Source organism: Dendrobates tinctorius, unplaced genomic scaffold (assembly GCF_039654945.1).
Source record: "Dendrobates tinctorius isolate UK_male_01 unplaced genomic scaffold, ASM3965494v1 ptg000231l, whole genome shotgun sequence".
NCBI classification, from domain to species: Eukaryota; Metazoa; Chordata; class Amphibia; order Anura; family Dendrobatidae; genus Dendrobates; species Dendrobates tinctorius.
Genome location: NW_027361898.1, coordinates 12,006,671 through 12,022,189, shown reverse-complemented (window position 1 = coordinate 12,022,189; position 15,519 = coordinate 12,006,671).

The following is a 15,519-nucleotide window of genomic DNA, read 5'->3' as shown; positions in this document are numbered from 1 at the left end:
ACCCGAGGTCCATTGCTCTGCAGCTCTCAGCAGTGCCCGAATGTGGTCGGTCCAGGTGTCCTTTGAGCCCTGCTGCAGGCTCTGGAACTTTGTGCGGTACGACTCCGGGGTGAGGTTGTAGTGCTGGATCAGGGCCCGCTTGATGCTGTTGTAGTCCTGCTCCTCCCCAGCAGGTAAGTCCCCCAAAACTTCCAGGGACTTACCCCTCAAACGGGGGTCAGGTACCTTGCCCACTGATCCAGGGTCAGATGGTGTTGGAGGCAGGTTCTCTCAAAGGCCAGCAGAAAGGAATCCAGGTCTCCATCCTTTTCAAGCAGGTGAAGTCCTCCGCCCGGACCTTGGAAGCCTTGGTCCCCTGTGGGGCTGGAGCGTCCAGCAGGAGCCCGTGCTGAGCCATCTCCAGTTGATGATGGCGCTTCGCAGCTTCACGGCATTCTGCAGCCTGCAGCACACGTTCTGCATGCTCACGCTCCGCTGCTTTCTCTACCGCACCAGGAGTCTGTCAGGGGCGGCATCATTACCAGCCTCGAGCTGTGCCATAGCCGCTTGGAAAAGGGCCTCTGATCTGGACAGGCTGGGGCGGGCAGGTGGTGGACAGTCCACTGCGAGACTGAGCACGGGGTCTAGCTCCTTGGGGAGCCCTGGCTGAGCTCCCCCTCGCCTTCATTGGTATTGTCCACCACCACCTCCTCATAGACCTTAGCATTGGCCACCCCTTTGTTTTACTCCTGGTGCCTTCCACCATCATGGGAACCTCTGGTTACTGACACAACTGCAACCCTGACCTTGCACACAACTTATTATATTTACACTCTGACCATCTAGTGCTGGGCTGACCTTAAGATCCCAGCAGTGAAAGTTACCGCTGGTAGTCTTTAATGTCTGGGAGTAGGGGTCCCACGCACACTATTACTCTGATCCCACCTGTGCAACCAATGTGGAGGAAAGACCGGTTCCTCCCACGTCACCAATGTGACATAACTACACAGGCACAGCTCTCCGGTGCCCCCTTTGTCTCTCAGGTCAGTAAGGGAGCTGCACCTAGAGCAAATGGCCACCGGGGAGGATGTCCTGTTACCTGCTGGGTATTCTAAGATCAGTTATCAGAGTAAAAGCATCATCCCAAGATTAATTTTATGGTTTAATTGCCTTAAGGGAGCACTAGATAATTACAGAAATATACACTAAGCTATACAACGGAATTATAGTGGATTTGCAGTCAGAGTAAAAATATAACAATAATGGTACAAGACTTAGATATTAAGCTGGAGGTCTATTTGCCAGGTTGTAGCTCATGTGGATGCCAGGAGCTCTGCAGTCCACAGGTACAAGAATCTTAGTTGCACGGACAGACCCCAAAGCGCGGGCCGCTGCTCCCTTGGCAGATCTGTCCCCAGTTCCTTCTTAGATCATCATCTGGCTCTTCTGTGTGAGTGAGACTATCTGCTATGTGCTCCCAGTTCTTAAGCATGCTGGGTTCCTCCCCCTGTGTCAGAGGGTGGGCTAATAATCTCCATCCTTTAGCTCCCTGCAGAACTTATTCCCAATATCTAAAGAAAGTGGGTAACTTCCTCCCGGATGATCGGATCAGGACACGAGAGGTACCAGTGAATGCAGTTTGTTTTGCCTGTCGTGTGGAGAGCAAACATGGCCCCATTGGGTCGCTGTGGAGGGCCAATCTCTATATCTCAGGTCCCAGAGCCCTCACCGACTCAGGAGCCGCACTGCTAGATGTGCGATTTCCTCAGGGTCACGTGGATATTTTTTATGAGTCTATAACTCGGAAGGTGTGCTCATAATCCATGATCCTAGAATGGAGTCGGAGCGGCTGGGAGAGACAATGGATGTGTATTTCTGTGTCCAGCTGACAGGTATATTCTAATTGAAGCCCCCAGGCACCTTCCTGCCCCATGCTGGCATGGCTCCTACTCAAGCTTTGAAGTTCTGTTTTGGCCTTATCTCATTATCATACTAAAAGTCCTTGCTATTCAACATTGGAGCACTAAATCCTGTTTTCTTCAATATGCTTACAGGTCCTGGGGGAGGTAGGAGCAGTTAGCTGCCTGTAGTTCTTGTGAACTCAGACCAAAATGGCATCACTGGGATAGGCCAAGCTCAGACATGAGGCAAGCATTAGGCCCCATATCTAAGATGGCGGCTGCTCCTTCACCGCAATCATGTTTCAAAATTACTGTGCTGATGTAAAGTAGACATGTGGAAAATGTTACTTATTAACTATTTTGTGCATTATGATGCTTACTTAAGGGTATAAAAATTAAAAGTTTGAAAATTGCTAAATTTTCTACATTTTTGCCAAATTTCCTTTTTTTCACAAATAAACTCAAGTCATATCAAAGAAATTTTACTACTATCATGAAGTACAATATGTCACAAGAAATCAATCTCACAATTAGTGGGATCCATTGAAGCGTTCTAGAATTATGACCTCATAAAGTGACAATGGTCAGAATTGTAAAAATTGGCGAAATAGGTGAAAACAGGGTTCGGGCAAAGGGGTTAAAAGCTGCTGTAGGGATGCACATAAATCTCAAAGTAAAGCAAGTACTGGATCCAATGTTAAGTTGATCAGAATAAAGCCAGCTCACCCATACCAGTGCCTGTATGATGCGATATTCAGTGCAGCCCTGACGCGCGTTTCATGTGGGCTTCCTTGGGGGCCTTGAGCAAGTCATCGATGTGCTGCATGGGGCACGCATTGGTAACAGTGAAAGCGTTGAGCCCCATGTGCTCCATGCAGAACCGGTTTGTTCTGTCCTTCTTTGGAACAAGGACTTTTGGTGAGGCCCAAGCACTGCTGGATGTTTGGATGACCTCCAGCTTCAGCATCTCATCAATCTCATGGCACATGTGCTTCTGCACCTCCAGGAAGACCTGATATGCTGAATGCCGGACTGGGGGTAATCCCTGGTTTCCAGATGATGGACAGCTGGCTCTATACTTCTGGGCTTGTTGCTGAACAAATCTATGAAGGGGTGTAGGGTTGACCAAAGCTGGGATAGTTTGTCTGACAAGAACTGGTTGAAAATCTTCACATTCTTGATGGTCTCACCAGTCCTTGCTTGGCAAGCATATCCGGGAGGGTCTCTGCCTCTCCATCTTCTGGCAGGTTGCACACAAGGAGGGCACAGGCCTCCGACTCATGATGTGCCTTCATCATGTTCACATGGCATTACATTGGCAATGGGCAATACTGGTTTGACTTCTCAAATCCCGGAGACAGCAAGGGTTTTCCCATGTACCAAATCCTGATGGGACATCAGCTCAGGCCACACTAGGGTTATCTCACTGCTAGTGTCCTGCAGGGTGATCTCACTAGGCAGGTACCCAAAGATTTCTAGGGTGTTATCCATGAGGTGAAGGGATAAGAACTGGACCCACTGGTCTTCAGGCAAATGGTATCGATGGCAAGTTTTTTCATGCCAGCAAGAAAGTGTCCAAGTTCTCTTCTTTGTCCAGCAGGAGGAAGTCCTTTGTCCATAGATCTCCAAGGACTCACAACTGGCTGGTGTCTGCGGTTGAAGCTGGTGTTGAAGCTTGAGCATTTGCCCCTGGTCCTCTTGCTAACACTGATGTTCTGCAGCGCTCTTGCAACATTCTGCTGTTGCCGCCATGAGCATCTTGTAGGTGGCCTTGTCACCAGCCTCATGTCTGACCAGGTCAGCTTGCAGGAGGTTATCCAAGCCTCCCTGGCTGGGGATATGGGCAGCTGGTGAGCTTCCCACTGTGGGACTGACTGCAAGCGACTGGCTCTTGGGGGAGCCTGGGCTGGACTCCCCCTCTGCTTGAGCAACATAGTGTTCCACCTCCTCCGCGCCGTCCATAGCATTTAACATCTCCCTGGCTCTGCCACTGGTACAACTAGCCATCCTTGCAAAGTTTTGTCACTGACAAACAGCTGCAACCTGTTGTACCCACACACCTTACAGGTTGACAAGCCACAAAGCTTCTGGGAGTCCTATGGACAGATGAGACAAAAATGGAACTTTTTCACAAGCACATTAGCTCTATGTTCACAGTTGGAAAAATTAAGCTTTTCAAGAAAAGTACACTGTCACAACTGTGCAACATGGAGGAGGCTCTGTTATGTTCTGGGGCTGCTTTGCTGCAACTGGCAAAGGGTGTCTCGAATCTGTGCAGGGTACAATAAAATGTCAAGACTATCAAGGGATTCTAGTGAGAAATGTGGTGCCTAGTGTCAGAAAGCTTGGTCTCAGTCGCAGGTCATGGGTCTTGCAACAGGATAATGACCCAAAACACACAGCTAAAACACCCAAAAATGGCTAAGAGGAAAACATTGTACTATTCTGAAGTGGCTTTCTATGAGCCCTGACCTAAATCCTATTGAGCATCTTTGGAAAGAGCTGAAACATGCCGTCTGGAAAAGGCAACTTTCAAACACGAGACAACTGGAGCACTTTGCTCTTGAGGAGTAGGTCAAAATACCTGTCGAGAGGTGCAGAAGTCTCATTGTTACAGGAACTGTTTGATTGCAGTGATTGCCTCAAAATATTGTGCAACAAAATATTAAGTTAAGGGTACCATCATTTCTGTCCAGGCCTATTTCATGAGTTTTATTTTAAAAAAAAAAACCTCTGTGGAAGCATGGTTGAAATGCAATGTCTAACTATCATTTGTTCATTTTCTTAGATTTTTGATTTATTACTTTTGTCAGATTCAAGTTATTTCTGTGACCATTTTGGGTTTTTCTGTCATTAAATGAGGGGTACCAACAATTTTGACCACGTGTGTATATACACAATGGTTATAAACATACAATTGTCAAATATGCAAAAAAAAGTATAAAAGATATTAGCAGATGAATCATGTCAATTACCGATTTGTTGTTCCACAATGTGCGCTGGGTTGCATGGGGGCATGGTCTGCCAGCAGATTCCCATTCTTCCTAGCATGTTTCTTGACGTTCCCATCCCCTTTAGCATTGAACAGCAAGCATGACAAAGAGAGTGAGCACATGGCCTTACAGGGTTTTCCCATGTACCAAATCCTGAGGGGACATCAGCTCAGGCCGCACTAGGGTTATCTCACTGCTACTGTCCCGCAGGGTGATCTCACTAGGCAGGTACCCAAAGATTTCTAGTTTTTATCCCCTTGGTCGGTCGCCGTCAGATCCTGCCGGGTCCTCATTATGCTTGGAAACCAAACATGCAAACATGGCTTCACTACCTGACTGTCTGTTCTGCGTAACTAGTAACTACCCACCCTGAGGTCCTGGAAAGGATCGAGACCCTGGAAGTTGTAACCAACATGTAACTAGGATGTAAGATAGCTTCATATTCTCCTTAAATCTCTGGGTCATGACCTCCTTCTAGGAACAAGGTGGAGTATGTAGATCTAGAGCATCCTTGAGTGTATCTGAGAGACCTCTGCGGAACTAGCACCTGAGGGCTGCATCGTTCCACATCACTTTTGTGGAACATTGCCAGAAGTCAGTACAGCCCCCCTGTATCAGTGTCATGATCAAAGCCTCTGTGACGTGGACCCTGTCCGATTCGTCATACATTAACCCTAACACATCAAAAAGGCATTAACGAAAGACTATTCTGGGTCTAGTGGGGACAAAGAGAGTGCCCAAGTCTGAGGGCCTCCTCGCAGTAGGGACAGGCTTATTCTCACCCGCTGGAACTCATCCCCTGAAGACCAGGTTCAATAGTGTACAATAGTGTAAAAAATAGCCTACAGCTTTCCCTAAAAACCCTGAATTGATCTTTCTCCCCTGAAAATTTATCAGTGAGATCAACAAATGGTTCTGGAAAGACCGACTGTACGTCAAAAGGTACAGCCATCATAGTTACTGCTGGCAGCGGAGGGTTCTGGGTAGCATCAATCACACTAGTAAACTGACTCTGCAGCGGAGACTGTGACGCTTCTAATCTCTCGTACTCCCTGGCCAAAATCCTGAACTACCTGAGTCAGATTCATCCCTTCATCATAAAGTGTGCTAATTGGTTATATACTGGCATGTGAAAAAAAAGTACATTGCCAAGCCACGAGGCTGGGTAATAAAAAGGAGCCCGGAGGGTAGACAGAGGAGTGACACAAAAGAATAGACAGGTGCGACGGTCCAGGGGTCATAATACAAGGAATATAGCGGATCAAGCAAGGGGTCAAAGCAAACGGATGGTCACAGCTCAGTCCTATGTCAGGCAGCAGTAGATCAGAGCACAGAGAAACAAGGAAAACATACACCAGTGAGCAAGTAGCTACAATTGGCACTAGTCTGAGGCAGAAAGCTGGCTAAATTGTCAGGTAATAATCCAAACAGGAGACGCATGGATAGATCTCAGGCAACACACTAACTCAGTATTGGGCGGCTAAAATGTCATTCAAGATGCTGACAGCATGCCTCAACATCTGATTGGGCAGCTGAGCTGTCCATCAATTGCTGACAGCTCAGCATGCCCCTGCTCTATATTGTAAGGTAGACAGTAATTCACTGCATCCAGACACACAGAAAGGTGGAAACATGGCAGGTGCAGAATAAACTGAGTTGTTTTGAAAAGTTTGTTTCTATTTTTTTTATCATTTTCAGAGCATTAACATGCCTATCCAGCCTGAGATTTTTATCATTCCGCAAGCATGGTTGTGCAAGGCCATTTTCCTATCATAGGCAAGTACACACTGTCTTAAGAATCCCTCGTTTCTACAGTCATTTTGTCTACACTGAGCAGCATCCTGTTCTGAAGACGAGTCAATACAGGCCAAAACATTAAATAATACTGCAGAGTGTGGATACTTTATGCAATAAAAAAGAACTTTATTATCCTTACATCAAAATTTTGGAATGACGAATTTCCTCTTTTTTTTTTTTTTGGAGTGGAATCCTATTCGTGCACCCTTATAGGAGTGCCATGCAGCCTTCTAGTTTTTGTAATTTACCTTGAATCATTGAACCTATAGATTGGACAGGACTTGTGCCCTTAATTGACCGTGTGTAAAACTTGGTTTTGTCACGCGACTGCCACAGTTGTTATATCCTTATATTGTCGCCCACGAATACCATGATTTTGCATGTATATGGAGGTATTACCTTTAAAAATGATGTGACTGTTGGTCTCCACGTGTAGCAGGAGCCAGTTTTATCCAATAGTGAGCATGGACTGCACCATGCCCAATTTTACCATGTTTGTGTCCCATTGCCAAAAAGTTAAATTCATTTCGACATGGGTTTACTGTTTTATTCGACCTTCCTAGTGAGAAACTGCATTCCTGACCCAATTCAATATTTATCTATCACTTTAGAAATTCATTTGCACATGCTTTAGCCATTGCAAAATCATGAAATTTATCATATATTTTAAAGGCATTAAAGTTTTGTTTTGCTCATACAATCCGGTCTTGCACATATTCGAAAGTAAGCGTTTTGGTAGTTTGCAGCAATCGATGAACTAAGTTTGCAGAGAAATGATGTTGATATTTTGAATTGAGTTTTCAGATTGCTCATCCAATCTGTCTAAACTGAAAGGTATGTTTTAGGTTGCTCATCCAATATGTCCCATTTAATAAGCAAAAACAAATTTAATATTAGCCACTAAAAGCTTGCAAATAATTTGAAGTCTATACACTATACAGTATGTACATAAATTCTATTGCTGCTTTCTGATGGCTGAATTATATAACAACTGGGCCCTATCGGAGAACGGAACTCCAAAATCTCAACCATGCACTCAGTTGGAGAGAAGCATTGGAGAGAGTTGGGAATCTTTGACAAATTACTTTCGGCAGCACCTCTGTCATATGTTGAGGAAATAGATCATTTTTCATGTGCATCAAGAGAATGATAATAGCAAAGCAAACATGCTGCAGATGAAAATGGTTAAAATGGTACCAGAGGTAAACCATCCTCTAAGGAATGCTCTGGTACAGTGTTGAAATGCGTGTCCTTATGTACATATAAATCAGCACCCTTCTTTGGATGCATTAACCTCTGAAATCATTTTAAATGGTTATGATGATTATAAAGATTTTTCCAAGTTTTCACCATGCCGTCTACACTGGCTCTTCTTTATCACAGGGATTTCCATGACCAAAGCAGCTGACTATCCGTGCCTAAATGCACAAAGGAATAATATTTTGAACAAGGTGAGCATATTGCTTCTTATCAAATTACCATTGTACACATTGAATATAGTTGGCCCATGGATATTGATGGGATCAGCTAATAGTCTAAAAAGTCTATGGGAACCTCCCAAATCTCCCTTGAAATATGATTTATGGGACAATAGGTGGAAATCTTTGACAGCCGCATTCTCTGTTCTCCTCTTTGAAATCACAAGAATGTTCTGCCAAAAATGAATGTTTATGTGTATGGGGAGACGTGAGATGGCTAAATGAATCTTCAGCCATCATCTGTCATCATCTTATTTAAGGAGTAACCATCAATTTAATTTTTATTTCATGCCCACTCCAATCAGTCTGCATGTTACTGTGAGCCCACATGCAAGCACAGAAAAAAATAGCCCACTGCCAGTCAACTAGGTTCGGAAGACCTCTCTTGTCAATTTACTTTATGTCAGCTGTGACATCCCATGGACAGACTAGAGCAGAAGACAAGTAAGTGCTTTGTCGATGAGATGTCACAAGTTGGCATGTCTCAGTGTGACGTAATTATGTGATCTACAATCCAAGGGGGAAGTCAGCGCAGAATAAGAAGACAAAGGTAATAAGCATTTGCTGCTGCATTACAGATTACATACTATGCATAAAAAATAGAAATGTCACAGAAAACCTTTTCCGTTTTAGTGGTTTCTTTTTTCCATCTGGACATAGAGTATACATGAAGTCATTTATATAAATCTATGCATTTAATGTCTGATGAAACAGCTCAGATTCCCATTTTCTAATACATACTGCACATCCTATTCTCATAATGCTAGATAACTGCATTTCCTATAATTAAGCTTGCAGAAAATGGTATATTCAGTAACATATAATGATATCACATAATGAAAAATCCAGCTGTGATATGTAAATGAAAACCTCTCCCAGAGACTCAGACATTTTTCTAATCCTTTTTGGACTGAAAATAAATCAGTGCTCAGAAACTACTCTGTGGAAAACGGGTTAAGTCTGCGGCATACCAGGACGAACAAATCTGTATTATCTGTCGCTAATATTTTTGCCACATCTTGGGTGGTTTTAAAACGACCCTATGGGAGTCTGAGAAACTGTGTTTATTGCAGAAGTCAGGACTGAATATTAGAAAGCAGGAGGGGACTGAAAAAATAATCACTGAATCCGTGCCAACGATTTGCAGGGGAAGACAAGTCAGCACTTAACCTCTACGAGGCTTTGGAGAGACCCTTTAAACATGCAGGCCAACTCAATCAGTCCATTAGTCAGGCCATGGGACTTACTTAATAAACTTATGTTATTTTACTATGGCAAGAAACAAAGACTTTCTGCTAAGAATTTCCCCTTAGGTTTGAGTCCCAGTTTGTGTTTTAAGTATTTTCTTTATTTAAAAAAATTCATATTTTGCTAATTTTGGTCATTGAAATAGGAGTTAATTGGCAAAGATCTTATTTGTTCAGTCATTTTAGGCTACAAACTTTAACTGATTTCTAAAAGAGTCTACGTTATGCTTGTACATTGACCTTTTAACAAGCCACTATACCAAATCAAGATACAAGATTACAATATTAAAAAACATTTGCTAAAGGTCCTGGGATTATATATTATCTCTTACAGTTTATGAGAGTAAATGCTATCATAGCCAAGATTTTTTTCTCAAATGGTTTAAGCTAGTCTTTTCGTATAGAAGGAAGCACCAATCCAAAAGAACTCTCTATTCCCTGTTCTACTATGCTTGATCAAAGATTGAGCAAAGAACAGCATAGATGGATGGTTAGTGGAATAATTTGCAACAGAAGAGCTGGAAAATCAGGTTAACATTTGTATCAGTGTGGACTAGTGGTGATGCAAATCTTCCTATTCTATTGGCCATGAAAGTGGTTTGGCATGATGAAACAGAGCAACACTGGGTTGGCTACTCAATAAAAGGACTGCAATGGCCACAGACCACTGTGGTGACAGATTGAGTGGAACATGCAAGTAAATTCTCACCAACTCTAGTGTGGAACTGGAAATGCTGGACAGCACATGGAACAATGTTGAATAGTGGAACTAGATACGCTTGAAGGCATGTGAAACATTGGAAATAGATATAATGAATGACATGGGGAATAATGTGGTACAGTGGAGTCTGATGTGCAAACTGGGGATGCGGACAGGCACCTTGAGGAGCTGAGCCATGTGTAAAGTCAAGCATCTTGGTATTGCAGAGACGAGTATACGAACAGCACTTTGGAACAGTAGAAGCGTGTAGACAGACAGGCACCTTAATATTGCAAAACACAGTATGGATATCATAGCTAAGAACAGTAAGCATGCAAACAGTCAGGCACCTTGGCATATTAGAACCAAGTGTGCAGACCGCACCTTGGAGCATTAGTACCATGTATGTGGTCAGTCACTTTGGAATTTCAAAGCTGAGTATGCTGACTAGCAAGGTTGTGTTTGTCAGGAAGAAAACTTACTGTAGTAAAGACTGATGCAGAGCCCAGCAATAACAGAACTCTCAGATGACTGCAGTTGTTAAAAGCACGTAGCAATTAGGTGGGCTTGTCACCTAAAACCTCAGGTGGCATGCAACCAACTGAGCTGGCCTTAAAAGAAGAGTGTAATCAGACGTGTCTGTGATTACAATGGTAACCTGACAATTACAAGACAGGTGAGTATTATAAGTGAAAACAAAAATGCTCAAAGACATTGACACACAATTTTAGTCACGTATAGGACTAATAATTAATAAGTCATGTCAGACTAAAATAATTTCCTTCTATGACAGAATCACTGATTGGGTGGATCAGGGAAATGCTGTAGATATAGTATATCTTGACTTCAGCAAAGCATTTGACAAAGTTTCTCATACAATCCTTATTGAAAAAATGGCTGAGTATGGAATGGACAAGGCAACAGTTAGGTGGATTCATAACTGGCTTAGTGATCGGACCCAAAGAGTGGTCATAAATGGCTGCACATCCAGTTGGAAGAATGTCACATGTGGGGTACCACAGGACTCTGTCCTGGGACCTGTATTGTTCAACATCTTTATTAATGATTTAGATGAAGGAATTGAGGGTAAACTGATTAAATTTGCTGATGACACAAACTAGGAGGGATAGCTAATACTAGAGAAGAGGGAGAGGATTCAAAAAGATATAAATAAACTGGAGCAGTGGGCAGCAACTAACAGAATGTTTTTTAACAGGGAAAAATGCAAAGTACTACATCTGGGCAATAAAAAAGAAAAAAACATATACAGAATAGGAGGAATAGGGCTAAGCAACAGCACATGTGAAAAAGACTTGGGTATACTAATAGATCACAGACTGAATAGGAGTCAACAGTGGGATGCAGCACAAAAAAGGCAAATGCAATTCTAGGATTATTAACAGAAGCATACAGTCTAGATCACGTGAAGTCATTATTGCCCTCTACTCCTCTTTGGACAGACCTGATCGGGAATACTGTGTCCAGTTTTGGGCACCACATTTTAAAAAAGACATCAACAAACTGGAGCAAGTTCAGAGAAGAGCGACCAGAATTATTACCGGTCTGCAAACCCTGTCTTATGAGAAAAGGTTGCAGGATTTGGGAATGTTTAGCTTGCAGAAGAGAAGACTGAGAGGAGACTTAATAGCTGTCTACAAATATCTCAAGGGCTGTCACATTGTAGAGACACAGATTAGATATTAGAAAAAACTTTTTGACAGTTAGAGTGATCAATGAGTGGGACAGGCTGCCACGAGAGGTGGTGAGTTCTCCTTCAATAGAAGTCTTCAAACAGAGGCTGGACAGACATCTTTCTGGGATGATTTAGCGAATGCTGCTTTGAGAAGGGGGTTGGACCAGATGGCCCAGGAGGTCCCTTACAACTCTACGAGTCTATGATTCTATGATTCTAGGACTACACTCAAGACATACCATATAAACTAAAAACCTGTCGTGGATACTGTAGTTGAGTGTCAATGTTTGTGAGGGTTTTTCATTTCACTTATATTACTCATCTGTCTTGTGTAAATCATGAAATTGGACTAATCCACATGTGGCTAACCTTTGTATTTTTGGTTTTTATTTATGAAACAATTTTTTAATCTGCAAAGAAAAAATGTGGCCAATGATATGGATGCAGATTTTTCTCTAAATGGGAATAGTGTTGTGGGAAATAGTCAGAGGCATAACTATGGGTGAGCATGCGGGGCAGTTGTCAAGGGTTCAGCCATCACGGAGGTAATGTAAGGCTGCCAAATGTATCGGTCCACTGACTCCCAAATGTCTAGTGATCCTGGTAAAATGTAAATATCCTTCTTGTAAGAATACAATTAACACATGACTTCCAACTCTGACACTTCACACAGCAACTTTACTGTGTATCTAGTGAGAGCATATGGCTGCTACCTCAAATGAGCGACATCCGGAACTATAATAATCTTTATTTTTATATAGCGCTAACATATTCTGCAGCGCTTTACAGTTTGCACACATTATCTATAAGATCTTACAGAAAAGATCCATATCATAAATGCAATGCTCTTATTTATGGGAAATGGAGTCAAACTGAATTTTTGCTGAAGGGTGCAGGAAAAACTAGTTATGTATTATTTTGATGGATTTAGGTAACTAAATAAGTTTAAAAATAAAGTTAATTTCCCCCTAGTGTACCGAATTGTGCATTGATACGCCGCAATGCACTTCCAGGCTAATTTACATATGCTTGATTAATCAGTGCACGCGCATCAGATACTACAAAACAGGTTTAAATGTTATTGTCATACTCGAACCAATACAGCCAGTAATTTCAGCAGTAAAATCGTCCTGATGAGTTCCCTTTTAATTCCTTTTGTGTTTTAGATGTAGTAGTTTGCAATTTTGTAGACTTTGAAAATAGGATATCAAGAAAAGCTAGATAGGTAGGTATATAGAGGACTAGTAGCCTAGACCTCCTCTACTCTAAAGAAGTGGAGAATCCAATTATTTTAGTGGAGAATGACTGCAACAGGCGCACATGTTAGTTTTTACTATTTAGCTACACAACATGACTTTTTCTGCTTTGTTAATTTCCTGCTTTACTCAGTATAAGAATCTTTGGCAAATAAAGATGGCAGTGGTGTGTGCTCGCTGCACGCGGTGATGATGTCATGTCTCATTGACCATGTGAATTTCCAAATCTGGAACTTCATTTAGAGTAGAAATGCCGTCAGGCAACCTGTTGCTGCTTTTTGTGTATAACAAGGGACTAACATTGAACAGGTTTTTATAGTATTGTATGCCTCATGTAGTCATGCACCACAGCTGGAAGTGTAAGCACCAAACAAGATAAACGGTCTTCTCTTCCCCTTTTTTGTAATTGCTTACATGTGAAGATCTTTGCTATAAAAAGAAGCAAAGAAACAAAAAAGCTTTTAGTAGTGATAAATAGACATTGAAATAAGTACCACAAGATGTCTACTCATTGTCTGCAGATAATTGTGTGATATTTTTAATAATAAGCTGGAACTATCCTTAATTACAGTGAAGAAAAGTCCTGGGACTTTTGCCTAATATCCATGTCTAGATTATTGTATGCTTTTTTGGTTTCTCAGATGAAGATGCGAAAAAAACAGCAGAATAGAATATAAAGGATACAATTATACAATACATAAGTGTTAGGCATACCATATTTGCAACCTGTGCAACAAAAGGGCCATATGGGCAAAGAGGCACATTTCTACAAAAAATTGAAAAACTTGCTATTTTTCCACATGAGTTGTAAATCAGGGTGTCCATATACTGTTCATTCTAAGTTTAAAACTACTTAAGGACCTTTAGGGACATCACACTCATGTGACCATGATGTCACCAAAGGTTCATAAATTGCAGGAGTCTAGAGGAACTGAAGATGAGACAGGCTGGTATGCAGGGCCAGCATTTGAGGAAAGGGGGAAAACTGAGCAATTGTTCAGGGCCCCAACTCTCTTTAGAGACCCAACATTTCTATTCTGAAGTTAAGACTGCTTAAGGTCCTTTGGTGACATCATGGTAATGTTACCATGATGTCACCAAGGGTCATTTAACTGCAGGAGTCTAGAGGAACTGAAGAGGAGACAGACTGGAATTTTTTGTATGTGCAGTGAGTGTATCTACATGTATATATATTTAAAGGGAACCTCTCAGCTGTTTTGGCCGATATAAGATGAGGTCACTGCCTTTCAGGGCTTATCTACAGCATTCTATAATGCTGTATATAAGCCTCCGATCCAACCTGAAAGATAATAAAAATTACTTTCATTATACTCACCCGGGGAAGGGGGGCAATTCGGTCCGATCGGTGTCGCAGGTCTGGTCCGGTGCATCACATCTTCTTGCGATGCCACCTTCCTGCTTGCTTCATGGCTCTCCGGCATCATGCTCCTGCACAGGTGTACTTGTCTGCCCTGTTGAAGGCAGAGCAAACTACTGCAGTGCGCAGGCGCTGCACCTCTCTGACCTTTACCGGCGCCTGCGCACTGCAGTACTTTGCTCTCAACAGGACAGAAAAGTACACCTGTGCAGGAGCGCTATGCTGGAGACCATGAAGTAAGCAGGAGGGTGGCGATCTTAAGAAGATGGGAGGCGCCAAACCAGGACCTTCGGCTCTAACGGACCGGACCGCCACCTGGGTGAGTATAATAAAACTTATTTTTCTAATCTTTCAGGTCAGATTGGGGGCTTATCTACAGCATTATAGAATGCTGTAGATAAGCCCTAAAAGGCTGTGGCCACATCTTATATTGGCCAAACCTGGTGACAGGTTTGCTTTAGACATGTGTTTGTCCAGGGTATGTGTGATAACATGACTATATTTGAATAAATGTTGATTTTTTTTTGTTCAAAAATAAATGAGGATTGCTGTTCAAGGAAAAAAAACATAAGACATCCCCTGAAAGAAGCCCTAACCCCTAATATATCTTTCACAGCAGAAAATATTATAAGACCCTGTTTTATTTTTGGGGAAACACTAACATACAGGAGACCGTATCATAGGCTCTAAAGCTGCTGTGATAGCAGAAGTGAGTTCCACTGAGCAACACATCCAAATATAGCAGAGTTGGAGCATGTCGTGGGACATATGGATTATTGTCGGATAAGTGAGGAAATACTGTGATTTTAATTTTTATTTTTACAGTAATTAATGGGGAAAAGAGGTTGGGGAGTGTTTATTTCAAATAAAGGCATTCTCTTGATGTGTGTCTTTATTTTATTTTTACTAAGTGATTAGTAATGGGGGTATCTTATAGACACCTCTGCATTACTAACCCCTGGGCTTGATGTCACCTGACATTAGAAAGCTGACATCAACCCCAATAGTTTTACCCCACTTGCCATTGCACCAGGGCAAGTTGTCAAAGCAAGGCAAAGCACCAGAATTTACACATCTAATATATGCATCTTTTCTGG